At 40.4% G+C, this 24,234-nt stretch overlaps 1 long non-coding RNA gene across 1 annotated transcript; it reads right to left on the reverse strand.

Annotated features, from left to right (window-relative positions):
• Positions 1 to 10,081: 10,081 nt before the first annotated feature.
• On the reverse strand, positions 10,082 to 23,740 carry LOC112067142 (uncharacterized). Its single transcript, XR_002893106.2, has 4 exons — positions 23,664 to 23,740; positions 18,983 to 19,220; positions 15,708 to 15,807; positions 10,082 to 10,210 (listed from the first exon to the last, which is right to left on the reverse strand). It is a non-coding gene; the product is annotated as an uncharacterized lncRNA (long non-coding RNA).
• Positions 23,741 to 24,234: the final 494 nt, after the last annotated feature.

Genomic DNA, 24,234 nt, shown 5'->3' on the forward strand with positions numbered 1-24,234 from the left:
CCATGTGCAAAATACACTTATTTCCTCTCCCCCAGTCTTTGATTTGCTTACCAAGCTATGGCACGAGTGAGTGTTGCCACATGTTAAGAGTCAAGTGGAAGAAAATTATAAACACGGTCTGGGAGAAAACCTTTCAAACGGGGGATTTTACATCTGAGGTGAACTTTGAAATGGGAGTTGGTTGGTGCTATGTAGGAGCTTGTTAGATGAATGATATTCCCTTTAACACTGGGTATGTAGAGTTTGGTACTGCTTTCTGCTTTAGGTGTGTCTGTTTTTATCTCCCTGACAAAACTATAATAGAATAGAGACATTGTCTTTTGTGTCTTCTATATTCTGTCAATAGTGCTGGTCCCAAGGGAGGGACTCAGCTTGTCCCTGATAAATACATGGATTCCTCAATTCTCCTGAGGCCTCTCTGTGTACATTACTGCCAATTCTTGGAGAAGTCTAACCTGAAAATGTCTATTTATCAACCTTGAAGAAAGAATTGTGGATTAGGAGACAACAGACAGGCTGTGTGATATTGGGAAAGTGACTTCATCTCTTTGAGTCTTGGTTTCATCATCTGCAGGATGAAGGGACTGATGCTCTAAGTCCATTTTGGTGCTAATGATCCATATAATAAATGGGAACAGTTACATATTTCTTAAACCTAGTTTTCTCTTCTCATTGGTCCTCCATCTTTACCCATGATGAAGGAAGTGTGTCCCTAACCATTGCCTCTATCCTTAGGGATGGAGCAAGTATAAACTCCTGAAGAACAAAGACGACAGCCTTTTACATCAAGAAACACAGTGTGGGAAGGGTAAGCTGGGACGAAGTGAGACAGTGGCATGGACATATATACACTACCAAATGTAAAATAGGTAGCTAGTGGGAAGCAGTCGCATAGCACAGGGAGATCAGCTCGGTGCTTTGTGACCACCTAGAGGGGTGGGATAGAGAGGGTGGGAGGGAGACACAACAGGGAGGAGATATGGGGATATGTGTATATGTATAGCTGATTCACTTTGTTATACAGCAGAAACTAACACACCATTGTAAAGCAATTATACTCCAGTAAAGATGTTAAAAGAAAAAAGAAATACAGTGTGATTTTGACAAGTCGGCTGAATGTCCAATGAAATGTCTTCTCTTTAGGAATCTGTCTCCACAAGGAGTAGCAGGAAAAAGGAAAGAGAAATATCCTAAGGCCTTTGGCTGTGCTCACCTACACGTGGACCACCGTATGGAAGGTTTAGTCTTGAAAAATGTCTTCAAGGGCCTCCCCGCCCCCTGACAAACCCCAGGGGAAGTAGTTTCTCGTTGGACGAGTTAAACTGGTGAGGCGGCTTCAAGAGCAGGTCCACGTCCTCATTGCATAGAATCACCTTTAAAGGGATTTTTTTTGCTTGGGTTTTTTTTTTTTTAAGGTTTCATTTTTATGTGGACCCTTTTTAAAGTCTTTATTGAATTTGTTACAATATTGCTTCTGTTTTATGTTTTTTTGGTTTTTTGGCTGTGAGGCACGTGGGATCTTAGCTCCCTGACCAGGGATCGAAACCACACTCCCTGCATTGGAAGGCAAAGTCTTAACCACTGGACCGCCAGGGAGGTCCCTAAAGGGATGTTTCGATTCTGAGGTATTGAAAAAAAAATTTTTTTTTAATCAAAGCTAACCCTGAGCAGAGCTTTGAGAAAAAGTTTTTTTCCCAGTGCTTCTGACCTTTCCATTTCAGTTATTTTTTCCAAATTTACCTCTCCCCAGAACCATTACAAAATATCGTCCCGTATTTAACCACAATTCTCCTTCCTCTTCCTCTTAAATAAATACAACCTGCAGTAAGGACAGAAATCAAAATCTATTTACATGACTGTGTGAATGACTGATAATTGCTCAAAACTAGATTCTCAAATTTGACAGTGTCTTGGAATCACCTAGGAAGCTTGGTGAAACCCCGAGGCCCCTCATTGAGAATATGTGCATGAAGGGATCCATCAGAAGCCTCCCAGCAAATTTTTTTCTTGTCTCCATATCCCTTGTTTGCCTCTGAGAAGAACAGCTCACAAAGTGTAAGAGGAATTGATGTGAATCTTACCTGCTTGAATATCTATGGTTCTATTCACTATTCCTGCCCACAATTCCCAAATGTTCATAGCCTCCCTACAAGATTGGATTTTTCTCTTGAAACCTACCTAGACGAGCCATGTATTTGTTCTAATTTTACAGGTTCTGTTCCCTGTGGAAATGCTTTTGATCGTATCTAATTCCCAAGTCAAATTAAAATTTAACATTGGGGATTAAAATAAAAACTAGAGAGGATCCCAAATTTGCTCATTTTCTTCCCTCTTGGGGTCCTTAGCACCATTGCAGCTTTGCTAATAGCACCCTTTCCTGACTCATCTTGCATCCAGGGCTGGCTGAAAACGCCTTTCACTACCCCTCTGGCCAACAGCTTCTGTGCCATCCACTGTAGACCTGCACAACTGCTCCTGGAGCTGCACGTTGGCGGCACGGAATTTAGTGTTTCTGATTATTTCCTATTGTCCTGTGGTAACACAATCACTCATTCATTCATTCATTTAACTAACTATTCAAAGAATGATGGAGGGAAGGATAGAACAAAAGGTACTTTGTTCTTCAGGAGTTTATACTTGCTCCATTCATAAGGATAGCGGATGTGGTCAGGGACCCACTCCATCACTGGTAAAGATGGAAGACTAATGAGAAGGAAAAACTAGGTTCAAGAATTTTGTAACTGTTTCCACTTATTATATGGATCATTAGCACCAAAATGGACTTAGAACATCTGTCCCATCATTCTTCAGATGATGAAACCAAGACCAGAGGGATGAAGTCACTTTCCCAATAACACACAGCCTGTCTGTTTTCTTCAAAACCACAACTTTTTCTGCTATAGCAATAAGCAAGCTGAGAGAAACCAATACTTAGCTTATATTTTCCAGTCTTTGTCATTAAAATCTTCCTGGTTATCCAAATGGAAAAATGGCTTTCTGTTTCTCTGGTAAAAATTTCCATCACATTTTTTGGGTAGGCAATCTAGATAAAAAATTTTTAAAAAAATGCTAATTATCACCAACCATAAAACTTTAGAATTTAAGAGACCTCTCAGATCATCTCTTCCAACCACTCCCTTTACAGATGTGGAACTTGAGGCCTAGCGGGTTGAAGTCCAGGCTCACAAGGCTACAGGGCAAAGGCAGAGGGACACTGGAATCCAGGAAACCCAAGTCCAAGTTCATGACCACTTCCATTCTGCTAGCATCTCCGAAAAGTACATCTCAGTGTTGACCTAAATATCTATTTTAAAGACTTGGTCACGTTTCTTTCTAACCTTTGTGTGTTTGCACCAGGACAGTGTTGAGCCTTTAGCTCTCACCCTTTGGACCTTAGTCCTGGTAGGTAGTGACATGTCTCAACAGTGGGTAGGAATGACATAAAAGGGGAAATGGCTTAAAGATACTTTAAAAATCTCCCCAAGAGGATGGTCTATAAATGAATCCCTTAAGCATGATCTCAAAGCACAAGAGCCTGCAGCAGATTCAATATTTGATATAATATCACAACTAGTTCAAAATCCATATAAGATGAGATTTTTTAAAAAGGCACCACCAGTGATGACAGTAATAAGCCAGGGAGAGCGACATGGAGCACATAATCATCTACGACCTTATTATTCAGTACGATCATGGACCAACTGCATTGGCACCAGCAGCAGCTTGTTAGAAATGCAAATCTTAGGTCCACCCAGACCCGCTGAATCAAATCTTCAGTTTCACAAGATCCCCAGGGAAATTGCCTGCAGGTAAAGTTGGAGAAGCCTTGGTCTACGGTACTATTTCTCCATTAATGAACAGAGCAGTGGGCAGCAGTAAAGGTTATAGAGTAGATGGGAGGCCTGGCAGCTCAGAGCTCTGCTGTTCCTTGCATGGCTCTTGAACATTTAACCAAACTTTTCTGAGGATCAGCTTCCTCAGGTATAAACTGAAGGTGTGGTTGAAAAGGCTGTTGTAGCGAGCTTCTGGCAGACGGCTTTTTGCAGCCCAAATTGTGTAGGATGGTTTGTGTGATGAGAGTTGAGCGACACGCGTATCCCACGCTTGGTTACGCGCGATGAATGCTATTAATAAAAAAGGTGAATCACAAATTTGACTCCCATTTGCTTCCCGTCTCAGGGAAGGAACGGTACACATTGCACAATTCACTGAATTGGGCAGCCGCAGTCTGATTTTCCTTCTGAAAACATCCCGAGACTCACGCCAGTGTTTGCGTCACCAGGAATCCTGACTCCGATTTCCGAAGCAAAAGCGATGCTGCTCGAAGTGGACATGTGATTTTTCAGTTTCCTCATTAAATTGCTTTAGTTCCTCCCTGTCTAAAGCTTCTTTAATCTGCAGGCTTTCAGCTCCACCCTTAAAGTTTTGACTTGTATTTTTGATCCCAAAGTAAACACTGACTAAGGTGGCCTGCAAAATCAACATATTCTTTGAAAGGCGATTAATCTGGGTGTTGAGTGAAATCAGATGTCAGCGACCTAGACATTATGATTACAAATTCTACTACACAATAGGGCTTTGAAGAATTCCTGTCTCCAGGTAGTAACTATTGATACATCACACCAGCTATTCTGGGTGAGGGATGGAATCTATGTTTGGCAAGGTCCGAGGAATATTTGACTTCATAAATCAATAACTATTCTCCAAGCCACTATTGACCTCTGATCAGCAAATCTGATAGCAAGGAGAGGTTATGGTAACTATGCCGCTGGTAAAAAGCAAACCTGTTGGTTAAACATTTGCTGAAAGCCCTGACCTCTGATAAAAGTGAACCTCACTTGGCCACGTGTGCTTGCAGTTCCTGGGATGTTGGGAGACTTAACTGCCTGACTCAACACATCCTGGCTACTGGAGCAAGAGGGTGATCTGGGCTGGTAGTGCTGGCAGAGAGAATTCTTTCCTCAGTTCCTCTTTTCTACCACTGGGCCTCAGGTGGTGGGATCTGTGTTAGGAGATTTTCAAATAATGACAGTTACTGTCATTAACCCTTCCCAAGACCTTCAAAAAAAATTCTTCTCAAGCTTGTTCCCACCTCCACTCAAAGGATGCAAGAATTGTTCTCTCTCCTTATATCACTGCCTAATATAGTGTTTTGTACACAGTAGGTGCTTAATAAATATTTTTAATTACGTTTAAAGGCTTTATTTTGTTAAGCAATGTTAGGTTCACAGCAAAATTGAGATGAAGGTACAGAGATTTCCCATACCCTCCCCCCCCACATACACACACACATGCAAAGCCTCCCCCGTTATCAGCATCCTCCATCACAGTGGTACGTTTGTTACAATCTCTGAACCTACACTGACACATCATTGTCATCTAAAGTCCATAGTTTACATTAGGTTCACTCTTGATGTTGTACGCTCTATGGGTTTGAACAAATGTATAATATAATGACCTGTCCATCAGTAGATTATCATATGGAGTATTTTCACTGCTCTAAGAATACTCTGTGCTCTGACAATCCATCCCTCCCCTCCCTCCAACACCCCCTGATTTTATTGTCTCCATAGTTTTGCCTTTTCCAGAATACCATATAGTTGGAATCATATAGTATGCAGACTTTTCAGATTGGCTTCTTTCACTTAGTAATATGCTTTTAACTTTCCTCCGTGTCTTTTCATGTCTTGATAGTTCATTTAATTTTAGTGCTGAATAATATTCCATTGTCTGGGTGTAGCACAGTTTATCCATTTACCCACTGAAAGACATCTTCGTTGTTGCCAAGTTTTGGTAAATGTGAATAAAGCTGCTATAAACATTCATGTGCAAATAAATACTTTAAATAGAATACTTTAAAAAGAAATAAAGATGAAGACATAGAGAATGGACTTGAGGACACAGGGTGGGGGAAGGGTAAGCTGAGACGAAGTGAAGGAGTGGCATGGACATATACACACTACCAAATGTAAAATAGATAGCTAGTGGGAAGCAGCCGCATAGGCCAGGAGATCAGCTGGGTGCTTTGTGACCATCTAGAGGCGTGGGATAGGGAAGGTGGGAGGGAGATGCAAGAGGGAAGAGATATGGGGATATATGTATATGTATAGCTGATTCACTTTGTTACACAGCAGAAACTAACACACCATTGTAAAGCAATTATACTCCAATAAAGATGTTAAAAAATAAAATAAAATAAAAAGAAATAAATTACTCTCTCCATTGTGCTTCAGCTATAAATAATCATCTATTTGAACACTTAACATATTGAATTGCATTATTTATTTATATGTCTATTTCCCTTTCAGTGCTACATCTTTTTAAAGAAAGAGTCTGGGTCTTATTCATCAGTGTTTCTCCATCACTTGGTACAAAATCTAGTGGTCATAGGTTTGGCTCATTCTTTTGTAGATTCTGGGTAAGTGGGGTGGTGACTGGAAGCAGGATAAACCCTCTTACAAATACCTTAGCGATGAAGTTAACAAACTCTTCTTTAAAAATATAAATACAAGACCTCAACTAAAAGAGTAAGACTGAGGATTTCCTCATAAAACGAAAACTAGGAGATTAAGTACTCTCAGCTATATGGTAAAAGAAGAATTGGATTCCCGTTAAGGTGATTCTGTGAAAGCCTTTATTAATATTTTCTGTGTTCAGGGAAAGAAAATGAACAGCCAAGAGTATCCTAAATAAGAAAATACCAATGATGCATTCATTACACATCTTTTAATTAGTACTAATGGGTGCTATGAAATTAATTCAATTTACCATCCCTTCTTCAGTAGAAACATCTCCCTTCCCTTCAGTTTCCATGAGATACTGTACATTTGTCCTGATTTGCTGCAAATAAGATGCTTTCATTTCCTGATGATGGTTCTCTGACATGCAAATGTTTGTTGTCTTTCTGATTTTATGAATAGGGGCGGACCTCCTGGCTCTTTTACTGGAGAGCAGCCCAGATGATTTGGATGTTTGATCTAGCTCAGTAGACATTTCTCAAACCCCTTCCCCAAGATCTAGGACGATGCATATTTAACACTATTCCTGCTAATTTCAACGTCAGAGGGACCCACTCCTTACCCAGATCTCAGCTTCTCCCTCCTAATAGACACCAGAGTGAACTCCAGCCCCCTGCTTTACTTTCCTTCAGTATATTTAGCACCACATTAACTTCTTTCTTTATTTTCTACCACTAATTCCTATTCTGAGGGTTGTAAACTATCTCAACCCTAATAGTCTCTCTTTTGTAATATTTCAAGTTGAGCCATTCACCACTGTCCCTCATTTACTAAAACACATGTAATACAATGTGTCAGCTGATGAAATATCAAATTGCTCTTTTGACTAATGACTTCAGGTAATACCCAAGGTCATGAACAGTGATTGCCTTTTGGATATGGAAGGTAAAGAAAATAGCTTACATGTTTCAGAATGCAGTGATGCCCATATTACATTACCTATTCCAGGAAAAGAAGATGAAATTCCCCTTTCTAGTCCAAAATGTATTCAGGAGGGATGAGAAGAGAAAAAACAACTATGGAGGAAGACAATAGCAGAACTCTGCATAAGGCAGAGTCCAGATCAAGGACAAAATGGCTTTAATTAACCTCACAGGAAACAAATAAATATGGATATGTGTGTTTCTTAGTAGTGTGACCTTTTGGCTGCACATGAAGAAGAAAAGTCTTGAAAGCTGACCTTTGCAGAAATGATGAAAAAACTGATCTGATGACACTTTTCTTTGGGAAAAGCCATTTTCTGCACTACACCCAAAGAGAAAAACTTGAAGCCCATTATTCCAGGGCCAGGACTGTGACTAGCCATATGGTATCTCTGTGGGCTTTAGAAAAATGCTTCCCTTTCTCCAGGCAGATGCAACCCCTCATCAGGCATATGTCCTGGTAAATAGAACACAGGCTCCATCGCAGCCCCTTTGTCCCCTCAGCCAGACACCCTTGAAAAGTGGATAAACATCATCTTTCATAACAACCTGACTCAATGCGCTACTGAAAATCTTTTAATGGTTTGTTTTTGCTCTCAAGATAAAATTCATGTTCCATTTTGTAGCCCCAATCTCGCTCTCCTGTCCTTCTGAAACTGATTAGGCAAATGTGAGACCTTTTAACTCTGTCTTCTGTATCTTTTAATTTCCCATTTATATTTTCCATCTCTGTGCTGTATTCTGCATAATTTCTCCAGACCTGTCTTCCAGTTCATTAATTCTTTCTTCAGTGATGCTTAATATGCCCACTGAGTTTTTAATTTTAGTCACTGAATTTTTTTTAATTCCACAAGCTCTAATTTAAAAAATCTGCTATGTTAATTGTTCCCACCACTAGAAGAAATTATATTTATGTGATGTGATAGTGTTAGCTTAATGACAATCATATTGTAATATAAATGTATCAAATCAATACAGCAAGTCCCCTATGTATGAACTAGTCCCATTCCGGGAGCGTGTTGGTAAGTCCCATTTGTTTGTAAGTCCAGCAAAGTTAGCCTAAGGACCCAACTAACACAATTGGTTATTAGTACTGTACTGTAATAGGTTTATAATACTTTTCACACAAATAATACATAAAAAACAAACACAAAAAGTAAACATTTTTAATCTTACAGTAGAGTACCTTGAAAAGTACAGTAGTACAGTACAACAGCTGGCATATAGGGGCTGGCATCAAGTGAACAGGCAAGAAGAGATTTACTGACTGATGGAGGGGGAGGAGGTGGGAGATGGTAGAGCTGAAGGATCGTCAGCAACAGGAGATGGTGGGCGAGCTGCAGTGTCACTCATGCCTGACGCTGATGGCACAGGTTCTGGTTCCTTGCTGGATTCAGTTCTATGTCTGGGTAGTAGCTCTTTTTTTCTCACTGTAGATGACACGGTAGCACTGGATTGAGTTCTGAATGGCTGCTGTAACCTCCGTGTACCGTTCTACGTTCAGGTCCTTTGCCTCAAAAACTAACACTGCCTCCTCAAATATAGAAAATGCCCTTGCCATTTCCTGCGTCGTGAATCTCTTCAGTTCTTCAGTTACTTCTTCCTCTTGTCTCTCTTCATCCTTTCTCTGGGCCTCCAATTCCATCAGTCCTTCATTAGTAAGCTCCTCATGTTGCAGAGCAAGGAGTTCAATGAAGTCGTCCTCCTGCAGATCTAGCTTGAAATAAAGATCCTGTACTACTGTACTCTCTACAGTACTGTGAAGTACACAAAAGCACAACCGCTTGTAGAGGATGCATGCACGTGACAATGTACGCCAGACACGTGAACTAACTTACGTAATTGGACATGCGAACGCACGTTCGCATCTTTGAATGTTCACAACTTGAAGGTTCGTATGTAGGGACTTACTACTGCATGTTATATACCTTAAACTTATACAATGTTATATGTCAATTATATCTCAGTTAAAAAAGAAAACAGGGAATTCCCTGGCAGTCCAGTGGTTAGGATGCTTTCACTGCTGAGGGCCCGGGTTCAATGACTGGTTGGGGAACTAAGATCTCACAAGCTGTGCAGCATGGCCAAAAATTAAAAAAAATGTTTTTAATTAAAAAAAAAAGAGAAAACAAAAAATCTGCTATGTCATTTTTTGGTATTGTTTCTTATTCCTTGAGGATATAGTCAAGCTTGTCTCTTTGGTTTTGATCTAGTAAGTTTAGTATTTTAAAAAATAATTTCTTTTGGATAATTTCAACATCTGAATTTTTTTTCCTTTGGTCACACCATGTGGCTTTCGGGATCTTAGTTCCCCCACCGGGGATCTAAGTGGGGCCCTGGCAGTGAGAGTGCCAAGTCCTAATCACTGGACTGCCAGGTTATGCCCGACATCTGAAATTTTGTAGGTCTGTTCTGCTCTGTTTTTTCTATTGTTCTCACTCAGGGTACCTAGTTTGCTTGAATGTTTATTTATTTATCCATTCATTTATTACTGTGAGCTATGCATTTTCCTTAAGAAATTATTTGAGGGAATGCTTGAGGGCTAGGATGAAAGAGTGGTTCTCTGAGATTTAAATTCGTTTCTGACAGGTTCCTAAATATATTAACAGTCTGGGGCAACTTTAAGATAAAGTCATAGCTTGAGCTTTCCTGGATTACCCAGGAAGTGAATTGGGGCCACAAATCCACAGGAAGACTTGTTTTCTATTACAGATTCTCTGGGCCAGGGGTTTAATTCCTCCGGATATATTCAGGTCCAAGAAGACTTTCCTTGGGGATGAGGAGGGAGGTTTAGGTTATTTCTGGTTCATCATTAGACATTAAGGGTACAGCTTCAGATTATTTTCCATTATAGGTTGTTACAAGATATTGAATATAATTCCCTATGCAATACAGTAAATCCTTGTTGTTTGCCTATTTTATATATAGTGGTGTGTATATATTAATCCCAGTCTCCTAATTTATCCTTTCCCCTCTCCTCTCCCCTTTAGTAACCATGAGTTTGTTTTCTATATCTGTTTGTTTTCTATATCTGTGAGTCTGTTTCTGTTTTGCAAATAAGTGGATTTGTATTATTTTTTTTGATTCCACATATAAGTGATATCATATGATATTTGTCTTCCTCTGTCTGACTTACTTCACTTAGTATGATAGTCTCTAGGTCCATCCATGTTGCTGCAAATGGCATTATTTCATTCTTTTTTATGGCTGAGTAATAGGATCCCAACTTTATGTGTGAAAGATCTCCTACTAGACTCCTGGTCTTTGGCTTTTGTGGATCCAAGAGGCCTTGACAACTGAAGTTCAAGTTCAGAAAACACCCTTGATGAAAAAGCATCCTCAGTGTTCTACTTATTTATCTGGGCTTCTGCCTTTACTTGGATTTTAGCCTAATAGTTTTTTTTTGTTTGTTTGTTTGTTTTTTTGCGGTACACGGGCCTCTCACTGTTGTGGCCTCTCCCGTTGCGGAGCACAGGCTCCGGACGCGCAGGCTCAGCGGCCATGGCTCACGGGCCCAGCCGCTCCGCGGCATGTGGGATCTTCCCGGACCGGGGCACGAACCCGTGTCCCCTGCATCGGCAGGCAGACTCTCAACCACTGCACCACCAGGGAAGCCCTAGCCTAATAGTTCTTTATTACCCTATCATGTCAGTTGTTAAATGCTTTCAAGAAGATTTTTAAAAATACATGCTTGACCTAGGCTGTTTTTAGTTGTTTTCTGCAGGAAGGCTGGTCAGAACTTCTAGTTAGTCTTAGTACTGTCAATGAAAGTCTGATCTCAGTGTTTGACCTTGGGCAGGTTACTTAAGTGATCTCTGCTCAGTTTGCTCCTCTGTAAAATGTAAACAATAATAGCATTGGGTTAGCCAAAAAGTTCATTCGGCTTTTTCGCAACATCTCACAGAAAAACCCGAACGAACTTTTTGGCTAACCTAATACCTAGCTCAAAGAACAGTTGTGAAACATACATAAAATAACAAACGTATAGTGCTTAGAACAATGCCTGGCACATAGTAAGTGACCCCTGCGTTTCCAAGCTCCAATAAGCCTGGCCACCACTGTCATTTGTTCTCACTCTACTTCTCTTCTTGGCTTTTTGTCACGGTTGAACTTAAAGTCATGATTTCTGTAGCTATTAGGTAACATCTGTCTCCCCAGTTAGACTCATCTCAAAGAGGTGGGATATGTCTGTCACTCAACTCTGTATCCCTAGTTTCTAGCATATGACATGGCTTATATTAGGCACTTACCAAACAGTTGCTGAACAAATAGATGTGTATTTGTACATTTTTAAGAGAGCACAAACAATGTGAGCTCTCTCTAGGTGGAGAGGGCTTAATGGACAATTCCTAACTCTGGTTAAGCACACTCAGTTTCCTTTTCTGTGAAACGGAGATAACAACAGCACCTACTTTGTAGGTTAAATAAAGCACTTTAGTAGGGAGCCTGCCTGTGTTAAGAACTCAGTAAATGCTCGCTGCAATTATTTCCACTATTCTTTTTTTTTTTTTTTTTTTTTTTTTGGTGACTCTCCTGAAAACAGTCCACTTCAAGAAAGCATAGGCTAAAAAAAATAGGGGCCAGGGATCATCTGGAAAGTGGAGTATGTCGATGTTTTAGCTTTTCTGCTCTCTGAAAATGTGTATGGTGTTTAGATGAAAAGCAGAAAAGAGCTTCTCACCGTGCCTGCACTGTTATTCTTTTCATTCTCTAGGGTGTTACTGTAGCACTTAACTAGAGAAAATGTACACACATTTATAGAAAGAGCTCAGGGCTCCTATACCCCTGTCAGGTTTTACCATTTGATTTACATTTAGTGAAATAAATTATAAACTTTTATAAAAGTCACCAGAGCAAAGTAATGGAGTGTCCTGAGGAATAGGAGGAAGGGAATCAATTGCTTAGGTGAGAAATACATGCCTCCTGGGCCTGTGAGGAATAAACCCCAAGGCATTCCAGATACCGCTGGAAATACTGTGGATGTTTTGGGTATCAGCCTTCTGACAGGCCTTATACACGTACAAATCTAGGTTACAATTGATTTCCATTTGTGAGGACCTCATTCATCATCATTTCAAATGTTGCCATCACTATATATTACCAGCTCCCACTGAGGCTTATATATCATATTGCCCGATTCACGGATGTTGTGGAAGTGAGTTTGGTCCTCAGGTATATTTTAGGCCAGCTTTTCTTATCTCATGGTCTAAAGCCCAAAGGAGAAGTAATGTTACAAAATGAGTAACGCTCTATATTGAGGCTAGAGTGTGGTGGTTATCTGAGTTGAAATAAGCAGCAACAAAGCCAAAAAAAAAAATTAATGAAAACATGTTTTGTTCCTACTGGAATAATGCCCCTCTACGCTGTGTCGGTCAGCAATGGTAACTGCCAATGTGCTGTCAATCACCTCTGAAGGGAAGAAGCAGCACACTGGTGGTTATTTGCATAAATTTTAAAAAATGCTCATTTAAATGGAGGTATCATCATATTCAAACCAAATGAGAATAAACTGTCCTTAAAATTAACTGACAGCAGTGCTTCTCACCTTAACTGCACATGAGGTAAACCTGGGGGATCTTTAAATGTTCTGATGCCCAGGCCTTACCCCTGATCAAAATAAATCAGTATTCTGGAGGTAGGGCCCTGATGCTGGTATTTTTTAAGGCTTTGCAGGTTGTTATAATAGGCTGCCAAGGCTGAGAACTGCTGACCTAGCCTCTTGTTATTAAGGAGGTTATAGTTCTGGATGACAATATCACTATCCTTTAGAAAAGAACCAGCCTATCAAGGAACCTAAAGGAAAGTGAGGATCATATCCTGAGTAGACAAACCCAGTCTTGGAGAGCTGGTGACCTCTCGACATGGAGATGCCAGTCATGGGACAGTACACATGTGTTACTTATCCTCTAGCATGAACTTCTGGACATGCTGCTCTGGCGCTGGGATATAAGTTCTGTGAATTGTTGGGAAGGCGTGCCTCACTGAATGTAGTCACTCCTCTGTCTGGACGTAGAGACAGAAACTTTCATGGTGTAAACTGCATAGACGTGGTATTGAGTCAGACGTGCCCGGGCGCTAATCCTGGATGTGTGAACTTGAGCTAGCTTCTTAAATTTCTCCAAGCCTCTGTTTCCTTATCTGTAAAATACTACAGACTGTATAGGATAGTTGCTGCTACTATTATTTTTTTGAGATGTAGTAATTGACAATATAATATAATAACATTATATTAGTTCCAGGTATATAACATAATGATTCGATATTGTGTATGTTGTGCAATGAGGACCAAGTAAGTCTAGTTAACAGCCATCACCATGCATAGTTACAATTTTTTTCTTGTGATGAGAACTTTTAAGATCTACTCTCTTAACTTTTAAATATACAATACAGTATTATTAACTATGGTCACCATGTTGTACATTATATCTCCCGGACTTATTTTATAACTGGAAGTTTGTATCTTTTGACCACCTTCACCCAACTGCTACTGTTATTTTATACAAAAAAACACTCATTACATTCTCTATGCATAGATTTTTGTATGTGGTACTGAGATAAATAAAAGAGATTTACAAAAAAAGACAAAGTGAACTTCCTTTTACTCTGCGTCTTATCTGGAATAAGTCCATAATGGAATCTGAAGATAATTAATATTAATTATGAACCCTGAGAGTACCTTCCGAATTGTCAATACAAAGGGTATTTAGTGTAGTTTATGAATTGATGTATTTCTATTGAATTCTCATTTTTAGAAAATTAATAATCTAAGTATATTATATGAAGTCTTTCTGCTTATCTGGATATTTAATTAACCAGAAAGTCAAATTTTGAAACTGTGTTGGAGAATGCATGGTTGGAGATGTGGTCCCATGTTCTAAATCAGTGAAAAATGGGAGTGAAAGCAAGAAATGTAATCAGAGCAAGGATTCTGGTCATCTCCCTGGAAGGATCAGGAAATGTGTGTGTTGTGTCTTTGTGGCTGACAGGTTTTGTGTGTGTGTGTGTGTGTGTGTGTGTGTGTGTGTGTGTGTGTGTGTGTGGTGTGTGTGTGTGTATGTTTCTTAAACTAGGATTCTGGAGATACTGATAAAATCCCTTCAAAATGAACTTATAGTGGCCAAAAGAAAAACGTTTAGAACTAATAGCTGAAGCCCATAAATTCTATGCATAATGGGGGCAAAGTGCATTTTATTTTTTAATTGTGATAATGACATTATAAATTATATAATATTTTACTACCTCAAAACACACTTTATAATCATGAGCTAATTAATCTTAAAACTACCCCTCATGACTTTATTTTTATGATCTGTATCCCCTGCAGGAGAATGAAAGGTAGAGTGATTACATGATCCACATATTGAAGCAGGAGCCAGGAGTCTTAGATCTCAGTCTTTAACTTTTACCTAATCATTGGAACATTATTTGGCTTAAAAAAACCTCTTGAATAACCTTTTCAAACCAATTATTTATTTCAGAACAGTTTGATCATAAAAAAGAAATCTAGCATTTCCTTCCCTTTATTAAAAACTGTTGTCACGGAAATATTTCGGTTCCCTATGTCCTCCAGTAGCCTACATCTGAACAGGTCATAAACAAGCAGATTGACTGAGGTCCAGCAAAGTCTTTTATGATGGAAGTGAGGTTCCTAACGGGCCACATTACAGAACTTTTCCAAAGTCCATTTCCCGGGATAAGGAGATAATAAAAGAAATCTTCGAGGCTTGGCTGTGCTCTATAACCATGGTTTCTTATCCTAACTGGTTTAGCTCTCTCCCTCCTTCTACACCAGATACACTAAATCCATTGCTCTTTTCCATGCAGAAGTCTTTTTTATTTTATTTCATTTTTTTTTTTTTTTTTTTTTTTTTTTTTTGTGGTATGCGCGCAGGCTCAGCGGCCATGGCTCACGGGCCCAGCCGCTCCGCGGCATGTGGGATCCTCCCAGACCGGGGCGCGAACCCGGTTCCCCTGAATCGGCAGGCGGACGCGCAACCACTGCGCCACCAGGGAAGCCCTTATTTTATTTCATTTTGATCGACTAATAAAAAGGAAGATCTGTTTACTAGAAGTCCCATGGTATCTCTTGGAGACTACTTACCCCAAACATTGGAAAGTGAAGATATTTTCCAAGCAGTTCAGGTTTGTTTTTTGCTTTTTAACCAAATGATTTCATTAACGGATACAGTCATTCATTTCATTCTGGCTAGGGAATCTGACCAGTATGTGATTTTATATTCAAAACAAAAACATCCTCCTTACTTACCTCAGTGTAGGAGTTAAGCATCACATTCTGTGAATTTGTTTAAACACAGTGGTGCAAGAGCGATCACAAAATTCAGCTCAGAGCAGGAACGTTTCACATCCTGAATGGGTAAGAAGAGGGAGATTGAAGGTGCTGTCTTAATTCATGCCTGAACCCATGACACCTACACGTTGTTTTATTTCATTCTGATATAGTGTCCCTCCTAGATCCTGAGCAATCTTTGCCATGTATCTTTTTGCAAAACCGCAGAAAATAAGAAATGAATTTTGTTTTGAGATATCCACAACCATCCTGGAACTGGATGACACGGGGTGGGGGTGGGGTAAGTGTGAAAAGTGCAAAATTGGCTTTTTAAAAAACTAAAATTATTTATTTAATTTTTGGTTGCTTTGGGTCCTCGTTGTGTGCGGGCTTTCTCTAGTTGCAGTGAGCAGGGGCTACTCTTTGTTGCCGTGCGTGGGCTTCTCATTGCAGTGGCTTCTCTTGTTGCGGAGCACGGGCCCTAGGCACACAGGCTTCAGTAGTTGTGGCACGTGGGCTCAGTAGTTGTGGCGCACGGGCTTAGTTGCTCCGCGGCATGTGGGATCTTCCCGGACCAGGGCTCGAACCCGTGTCCCCTGCATTGGCAGGCGGATTCTTAACCACCGTGCCACCAGGGAAGTCCCCTCTTTATTTTCTTCAATGATTTTCAGCTACCCAGGTTCAGGCTCAGATAAAAGAGAAACAGCAGAAGACAGGGAAACACAATTGGGGAGTAACTGCAAGAACAGGACTGAAACGAGAGGCTGGAATTTGTTAGACCAGGAGGGTGGTGACATGATGACCAAGAGGTCCCAGAATTAGAAGACAGCAGAGAGGATAATGGTCTTGATGATGACAAGGGACCTGTGGGATTCTAAATTGGGGTGTGAGAGTCTGTGATCAGAGTTGGCATTGAAACCATTGATTTTGGAGATGGGAGCAATTTGGATGTTGACAAAGTCTAAGATGTAGAGAAGAGGCAAAGGCAATTGGAAATGAGGAGGTCAAGGGCCTGAGAAGCCGGGAGGTTGGATGGACATCTTTGCATCTGTTCACTATATCCCAGGAATAGAGGTGGATGGAATAATCCACCTCTACGGAATCAGGCACCAAAGTCTTCACTCAGCATAGGTGTGTGTGGGGAGTGGGCGTCTGACGAGGCGGCAATAAGAAGGAGGAGGTAGGATGCCACAAGCCTCAAAGAAGTGCTTTACAGTTATTAAACTGAAACTTCAATGATAAACTGAAAAATATAATGGAATGTATTTTTAATGTGCTGCAGTTTTAACATAGGGTAGCCAATGCTATAAAATAACACATGACTTCTGGTTATTTTATTTTATTTTATTTATGTTATTTATTTTTTTGCGGTACGCGGGCCTCTCACTGTTGTGGCCTCTCCCGTTGCGGAGCACAGGCTCCGGACGCGCAGGCTCAGCGGCCATGGCTCACGGGCCCAGCCGCTCCGCGGCATGTGGGATCCTCCCGGACCGGGGCACGAACCCGTGTCCCCTGCATCGGCAGGCGGACTCTCAACCACTGCACCACCAGGGAAGCCCCCTGATTATTTATAAAGAATTTGAGTTTACATGATTTTGAGAAATTTCTGTTACTATAACAGCATAGGAGCTTTCTTTGTTTTATATTAATTGGAGTTGAGGCTTCATGGGGCAGATCCTGCGGACCATGCAGAGTGAGTGGCCACTAGCTAGCAGGGCTTACTGGAATTATCTATCAGAAGGTAACAAGGCCATTTCCCCAGGCTCTGTTTCACCCATGAGAAGGAGAAGATTCCTTCCCCGTGGTCCAAAGATACTCGGTTCTACGAGAAAGGAAAAGAGAGGAAGAGAAATTGTTTTTGGAACATTCCCTAAGGGTCGTTAGTAAGAATGGTCTTAGAATTCTTCCTGCTGAAACAGGTGGGGAGGCTTCAGATAATCTGAAATTCTTCATCATCACAGCCTTCGGATGCCCAGAAATTTTGCTTTCACTTGGATGCTTTGCCAGTCTCTGTAAATGCTAAGAATGGGCAGGCAGCCAGTGTGTACAAGGCTTGCTGCTTGTCCCGAAGTGCTTCTCTGGTCACTAGCCTCCTTTCAATAAGTAACACCTGCCCTTTTCTTGCAGATCTCCATTACGGCTGGCCCCAGAGAATTCCAGAGGCATCCATGCTGCCTGGAGCAGAGGGAGAGTTCTCTGGGCGTGAAACATAACACCAAGAGCTGTTTTGTCCTAGCACAGGCGTGAGTCCTGGTGATCATCTTCCGCTTTTACAGTTCAGAATCACCTTCTAAACTCCTGCTTTGTTTCCGCGTCACAGGCTTCAAATTCCCTGAAAAATCTAGTAGGTTAAGTGGAGAGACCAGAAGCAGACTATGATGCAATCCAAACATGAATTCAGTAAATTGCCCTGAGTTCTTGGATATGAAGTTTTAAGAAATGCTTACAGCTGCTTCCATTTGATACCCCAGAGGAGAAGGCTCCCGATTATCTACTATCTTACGTAGTTCACAGAACTTTGAAATCTGGACAAACTTTGAGATTGTCTCTTCCCATCACCTCATTCTTAAAGGTCTGAACCTGTGTGGGCATCCCTTGTCCTTGTCTGTTCAATGGCCCCATTTCATTTGCGGTCCTTCCCTGCTCTCATGCCATATGGTCCTGGTAGCACTGTCAACTACTCTACTCTGTCCTCCCCTCCCCCTTGCACTGGGGTGGGACAGTGACCCAGGCTGAACCTACCTTGGTTTGATAGAACAGCTTGGGCTGCAAGCAATCTTCTCATTTATTATACAGAAAGAACCAGGCTGTAGAATGAAGCCAAGTACACACAAGGAGAGCCAAGTGCCAGAGCCCTGATGATATTGTCTGTGCTTCTGGATTCAGGCATGTCTTCCTATTTGCATCCAAATGGTAGCCCAGGATAAACATGGTTCTGCACTTTGCTTTCTTTGTCTTTTAGTTAAACAATATAACCTTGAGATACTCCGTATCAGTATAGAGAGAGCATCCTCATTTATTTTTACAACTACCTAGTACTTCATTGTGTGGATGGATCAGTAACTGATTCAACCACTTCTCTATTGAGGGACATCTGGGGTTATTTCCAACCTTCTGATATTTCACATGCATGTCACTTCATATTTTCCCAATGCTGTTAGCCTTAGAAGTCGGATGACTGGATTAAAGTACCAGTGTAATTTTTGCCAGATATGGACACATTCTCCTCCACAGGGATCGTTTTGCATTCTTACCAGCAATATGGGAAAGTCTTGTTTCTCCACTATCTTGCTCACAGAGTATGTGGTCAAACCTTTGGTTTTCTTCCTTTCCAGTATTTTAATCCTGTTCTCTTAAGTTTTGCCCTCCTTGGCAAGGCAAAGCAGCTGCTCACCAACATCCATAGTATTGACTTGATAAGACGGGAACATTCAGTGGGGTTGTTCTGGAGATGCTGGTGAACAGAATCTAGAGTAGGTGGAAGAATCATCTCTGTTGGGGATCAAATTATGACATAATCAGTGGCACTGAAAGAACAGCCCATAACACTGGAAGGACGTAGGGGTAGAGGTGGGGGGAGTGATGGCAGTGAGCGGTATGGGGGCTGCATTCGGAGGTGAGAGATGGGAAAAATTGTAGAGAACACTTAGGGTGTTTGTCCCCTGCTGTTAGCTGTGTGAGTTGGTTTGCTTTATCTCAAGTGCTAACTCAGGAAGTGCGAAGCCACTAATAATTAAAGAGGATTTCTAGTGTGTGAAAATCTTTCTCTTTTCCAATCTTTTGGGAACTAAGTCATCTCAATGCCCCCACCTCCACTTCAGCCCTTCTCCAGCGCACAAGTGAAAGCTATTTCAACATTGTTAGGGAAAGCTTCACAACTGTTCGCTGTTTACTAACTTTGCCTCCATCTTCCCATTTTTAATACAAATAATAAAAGTAGAGAAAGTCATTTTAGAAGCATACTTTCAAAATTTCATCAGTGGGGTAAAGGAGTTCTGAAAAGAAAGGACACATTTCACCCTTTAAGTAGAGAGTTTTCAAGTCACTTAGATTATTATTATTTTTTTTAAATCAATAAACTTGTCAAAACTGTTAATTAAAGCAGCTGTTTCAGAACTTCTATCACAGAGTCAAAGGACATAATTTATTGCTTCTTGCAAATGAAAATGCAATGTGAGGAGGAAAAAAAAAATCATTCCCTTTCTACCAAAAAATTGGACTCAAATAATTGAGCATTTGTGGCATCCAGCAAAGTATAGACTGAAATTCACCACCACACTTCTTGTGGTTGGCTGAATAATGGGCTCCAAAAATATCTAGGTCCTAATCCCTGGAACCTGTGAATGTTACCTTATCTGGCAACAGGGTTTGCAGGTGTGATTAAATTAAGGATTTTGAGATGAGGAGATTATCCTGGATTGTCTGGGTGGGCCCTAAATGACCTCACAGGTGTCCTTATAAGAGGGCAGTGGAAGATTTGACTACTGGAAGAGAAGGCGATATGACGACCTCAATGAAGAGAGAGACAGATCTAAAGATAGAGGGAGGGGTCCTGAGCAGAGAAGTACAAGGAATGCAGCTCTAGATGCCAATGGATTCCCCTCTGGAGCCTCCGGAGGGGGCGCTAACACGTTGATTTCAGCCCAGTGATGCTGCTTTCAGACTTCTGGCCTCCAGGATTTTAACAGAATACATTTCTATTGTTTTAAGCCATCAAGTGTGTGGCAGTTTGTTACAGTAGCCATAGGAAACTAATTTATACACTTCCAAATTTCTAGGAAATAAGAATTTGGTGTTTGAGTTTAAAGTTTACTAAGTAAGTTAATGGAGAGGAATAAGAATGTAAAGGCATTATTTAAAAGAACAAATATGACTGCCTCTTTTAGGTAGAAGAACATAACTGCATTAAATTTCAAGTGCCTCTCTTGTAAATAAGGTCAGTCTAGCTACCCTGAAGGGTCTCCCTGCTGTAAACTATCCTGACTTTTAAAATGTATGTTAGGCTTATGTTAAGTCACAAATTAAGGCCCGGAGGTTTCATATACTAGTCAGCTTTGGCTTTGATCATGATACTGATGAGTAGCAAAAATCTCAAAACTTCAGTGGCTACAACAATAAATATCTATCTCTATTTCACACTGCATGTTGGCAGTTGTAATTTGGGTGACCTTGCTCCAGGCTGCAGGTCAAGCTCAGGGCTGTTTCTTTTTTTCTTTTTTTTTTTTTTTTCCCGGTACGCGGGCCTCCCACTGTTGTGGCCTCTCCCGTTGCGGAGCACAGGCTCCGGACGCGCAGGCTCAGTGGCCATGGCTCACGGGCCCAGCCTCTCCACGGCATGTGGGATCTTCCCGGACCAGGGCACGAACCGTGTCCCCTGCATTGGCAGGCGGACCCTCAACCACTGCGCCACCAGGGAAGCCCAGGGCTGTTTCTTGTGTGTCCTTATGGAACCCAGGTTTAAGGAGTGACCCTCACCTGGGATGGCATGTTCTCATGGGGCAGGGCAGGAGCACAGAAGAGGCGTCAAAAACTTGCAAAGCCTCTATGATCTCTGCTTTGAACTAGTCACAATGCTATTCCTGCTCAGATTCCACTGGACTAAGTAAGTTACACGGTCAAGTGCACTATCATTGAGGCAGGAACATTTATTGCTCCTGGAGGTGAGGAAGTGTATATCTGCTGAACAGTTATAATGTGTTCCATTCCCCTCCACCCTAAAAACGTTACCTGAAACCAAAGAATGATGCAGTAAGCAGCAAGTAAATGCTGTATCAACACTGCAATTAAGGGGAGACTAATTTTGGGGGCTAGTGACTGAACCTCAGGCTTCTATATGAAACCGAGGCTCCCAAATGGGGCTAAAGTGGTCCCAGGGTGGTAGCGTCCCCTTAGCAGAAACAAACACAAAGCCACTTTGGATTTCCATAGACAAAGATTAACCAAATAAAATCACAACCAAATGAATTCACCTTAAACATACGTGGAATGAAGTCTCAATGAGCAAGGGTCGGCAAAAACTACGGAAGACATATTCCAAACTTTTAGATATGACTTAGCAAAATATAAAATAATTAGTTATGAAATGTTTAATGAAATAAAATTGGGAAACACAAAAAACTATAAACAATGACGAGTCTGGGACTCCCCTGGCGGTGCAATGGTGAAGACTCTGTTCTCCCAATGCAGGGAGCCTGGGTTTGATCCCTGGTCAGGGAACTAGATCCCACATGCATGCAGCAACTAACAGTTCGCATGCCACAACTAAGGCGCCCACAAACTGCAACTAAGGAGCCCGCCTGCCACAACTAAGACCCAGCACAACCAAATAAATAAATAAATAAATAAATAAAATATTCAAAAAAAAGAAAGAATGACGAGGCTGATTTGAAAAAATTTCAGTAGAACTTTTGGACATGAAAAATTTGATTACTGAATAAAAAACTCAACTGATGGGTTAAACAGAAGATTAGACTCAACGAAATACTTATCAAAGTGGAAGAGAGATCTGAAGAAATCACTCAGAATGCAGCATAGACAGACAAGGACATGCAGTATGTTAAAGAGGTTAAGAGATACCGACAACAGAATTAGAAGGTCTACATCTGAGTAACTGGAGTCCCAGAAGGACAGATATAGACAATGGAGAAAGGGCAATATTTGATGAGATGACAGCTGAGCATTTTCCAGAAAGGATAAAAGATTTAAATCCACAGTGCAAAGTATAAATAGACAGGATAAATAAAAAGAACATCACATATAGACAAATTATAGAAAATTTAGAACATCAAGAACAAAGAGCAGCTAAAGATAAAAAAGATGACCTACACAGGAAAAGTAATTAGACTAAAAGCTGCCCATTCATCATCAACAATGGAAGCCAGAAATCAGAAGAATAGCATCTGCAAAGCACTGAGAATGAGACAACCATTTACCCTGGGCAAGACTATTGAGTGGTTTTTCTTAAGGGTGGTTCCATTCCCCCCAAAACCCCCAAATAAATTAATTTCAGACCTATACTTCAGAATGGTAGGGGTGGGTAAAATTAGTGACACTAGTCACATTAACAGCATTGATTTACATCCTTCTACATTCCACAACCGCTTTTAGTCTGCTTCTAATACATAATTTTCACCATCTTGCACGAATGAGGGTAGACATTTTCAGATAAATAGAAACTGAGTTTATCACCGATGGACTTTTACTAAAGTAATTTAAAAGGGTGTCCTTAAAGAAGAAAATGATCTCAAATGAATGTCTAAGAAGCAACAAGGAATTCTTAGAAATAAAACCACAAAATATATTGGTAAAGCTAAAAAAAATGTATATAAAAATAATATCTAATTTGGTGGTTAAAAAAACTACAGAACAAAATTGGACAGTAATACCATGGAAGGAGCTGATGATCAAAAAGAGTGTCTTAAGCTTCTTGTATTGTTCAGATGGGGGATTAAGATATTAATTTTTGATCTGTCAAGTAAGGTATGCATGTAAAATGTCCAAGGTAAACAGGAAAAGAACAGAAAGGCAGTGATTAACATCCAAATATAATAAGAAAATAAAGAACAATAACAGCATAATTCAATAAAAAGATGCATGAAAAATAAGAAAGAAAACAGTAAAAATGTGAAAACAAATCAAACATTTCAGATATATTAGTAAATGATAAAAGTAAATAGCTAATATAGTCAGATAAAAGGCAGGTATTTTGTTAGATTGGAAAAAACTGGAATCATGTACCTATATCTCAGATATTTTATTATTTTTAGGGTGCTAGAATGAATAGCACACAGGTGTTCAAAATGTGTTTCTTAAAAAGCCTAGCTATTTTTCTACAAAATGATTAGCTATTAACAAGTCATTGTAAATTTTGCTACTCACCTCTATATTTGTCAAAAGTTTGAAGTATGGTTTATTTGCCTGTATAATCATACATACCTTAAATCTGTGAGATTCCTCTACGTGTCAATGAATGTCTCTAAGTTCCAAGACGACACCGGCTTTTACAGGTGCATGACCATCTTCAAAATGTTTGCTTCATGAGCTTTCTTTTTCAAGAATACAAAATACCAAAAATTGAAAAGAAAAAAAAATAGTGTTATTTATATGAAACACGCAGATATGTGACACTGTGTGTTCTCTTTGGGCACTTCCCAGACTTAAGATATACATAGCTTGCTAAGCGAACTCAATAATTTGTAGAGGCTTAGCATTAAAATGTTCCCTGTTTGTGATTACCCATTGTACTTTAAAATTGTTCTTGCTAATTTTTCATTTCTGGTGATCCAAGTGAATAGCATTTACCAAGCACCCACAGCATGAAATCTAAAATGTTAAAGGCAGCCTCCAAGGGCAACAAAATGGAAGAAATTCCAGAGATGAATCTACAAGTTAGGTTCTATATAATTGTTAAGTAGACGTGAAACTGATTGGAGGATGAAAGGACAGTTGTGCTTTGGATAAGACTGCAGAAGAGTTTCTCTTAAGGATTGTGCTCCCTGAACTACCC

The sequence above is a fragment of the Physeter macrocephalus genome, chromosome 19 (genome assembly GCF_002837175.3).
Source record: "Physeter macrocephalus isolate SW-GA chromosome 19, ASM283717v5, whole genome shotgun sequence".
NCBI classification, from domain to species: domain Eukaryota; kingdom Metazoa; phylum Chordata; class Mammalia; order Artiodactyla; family Physeteridae; genus Physeter; species Physeter macrocephalus.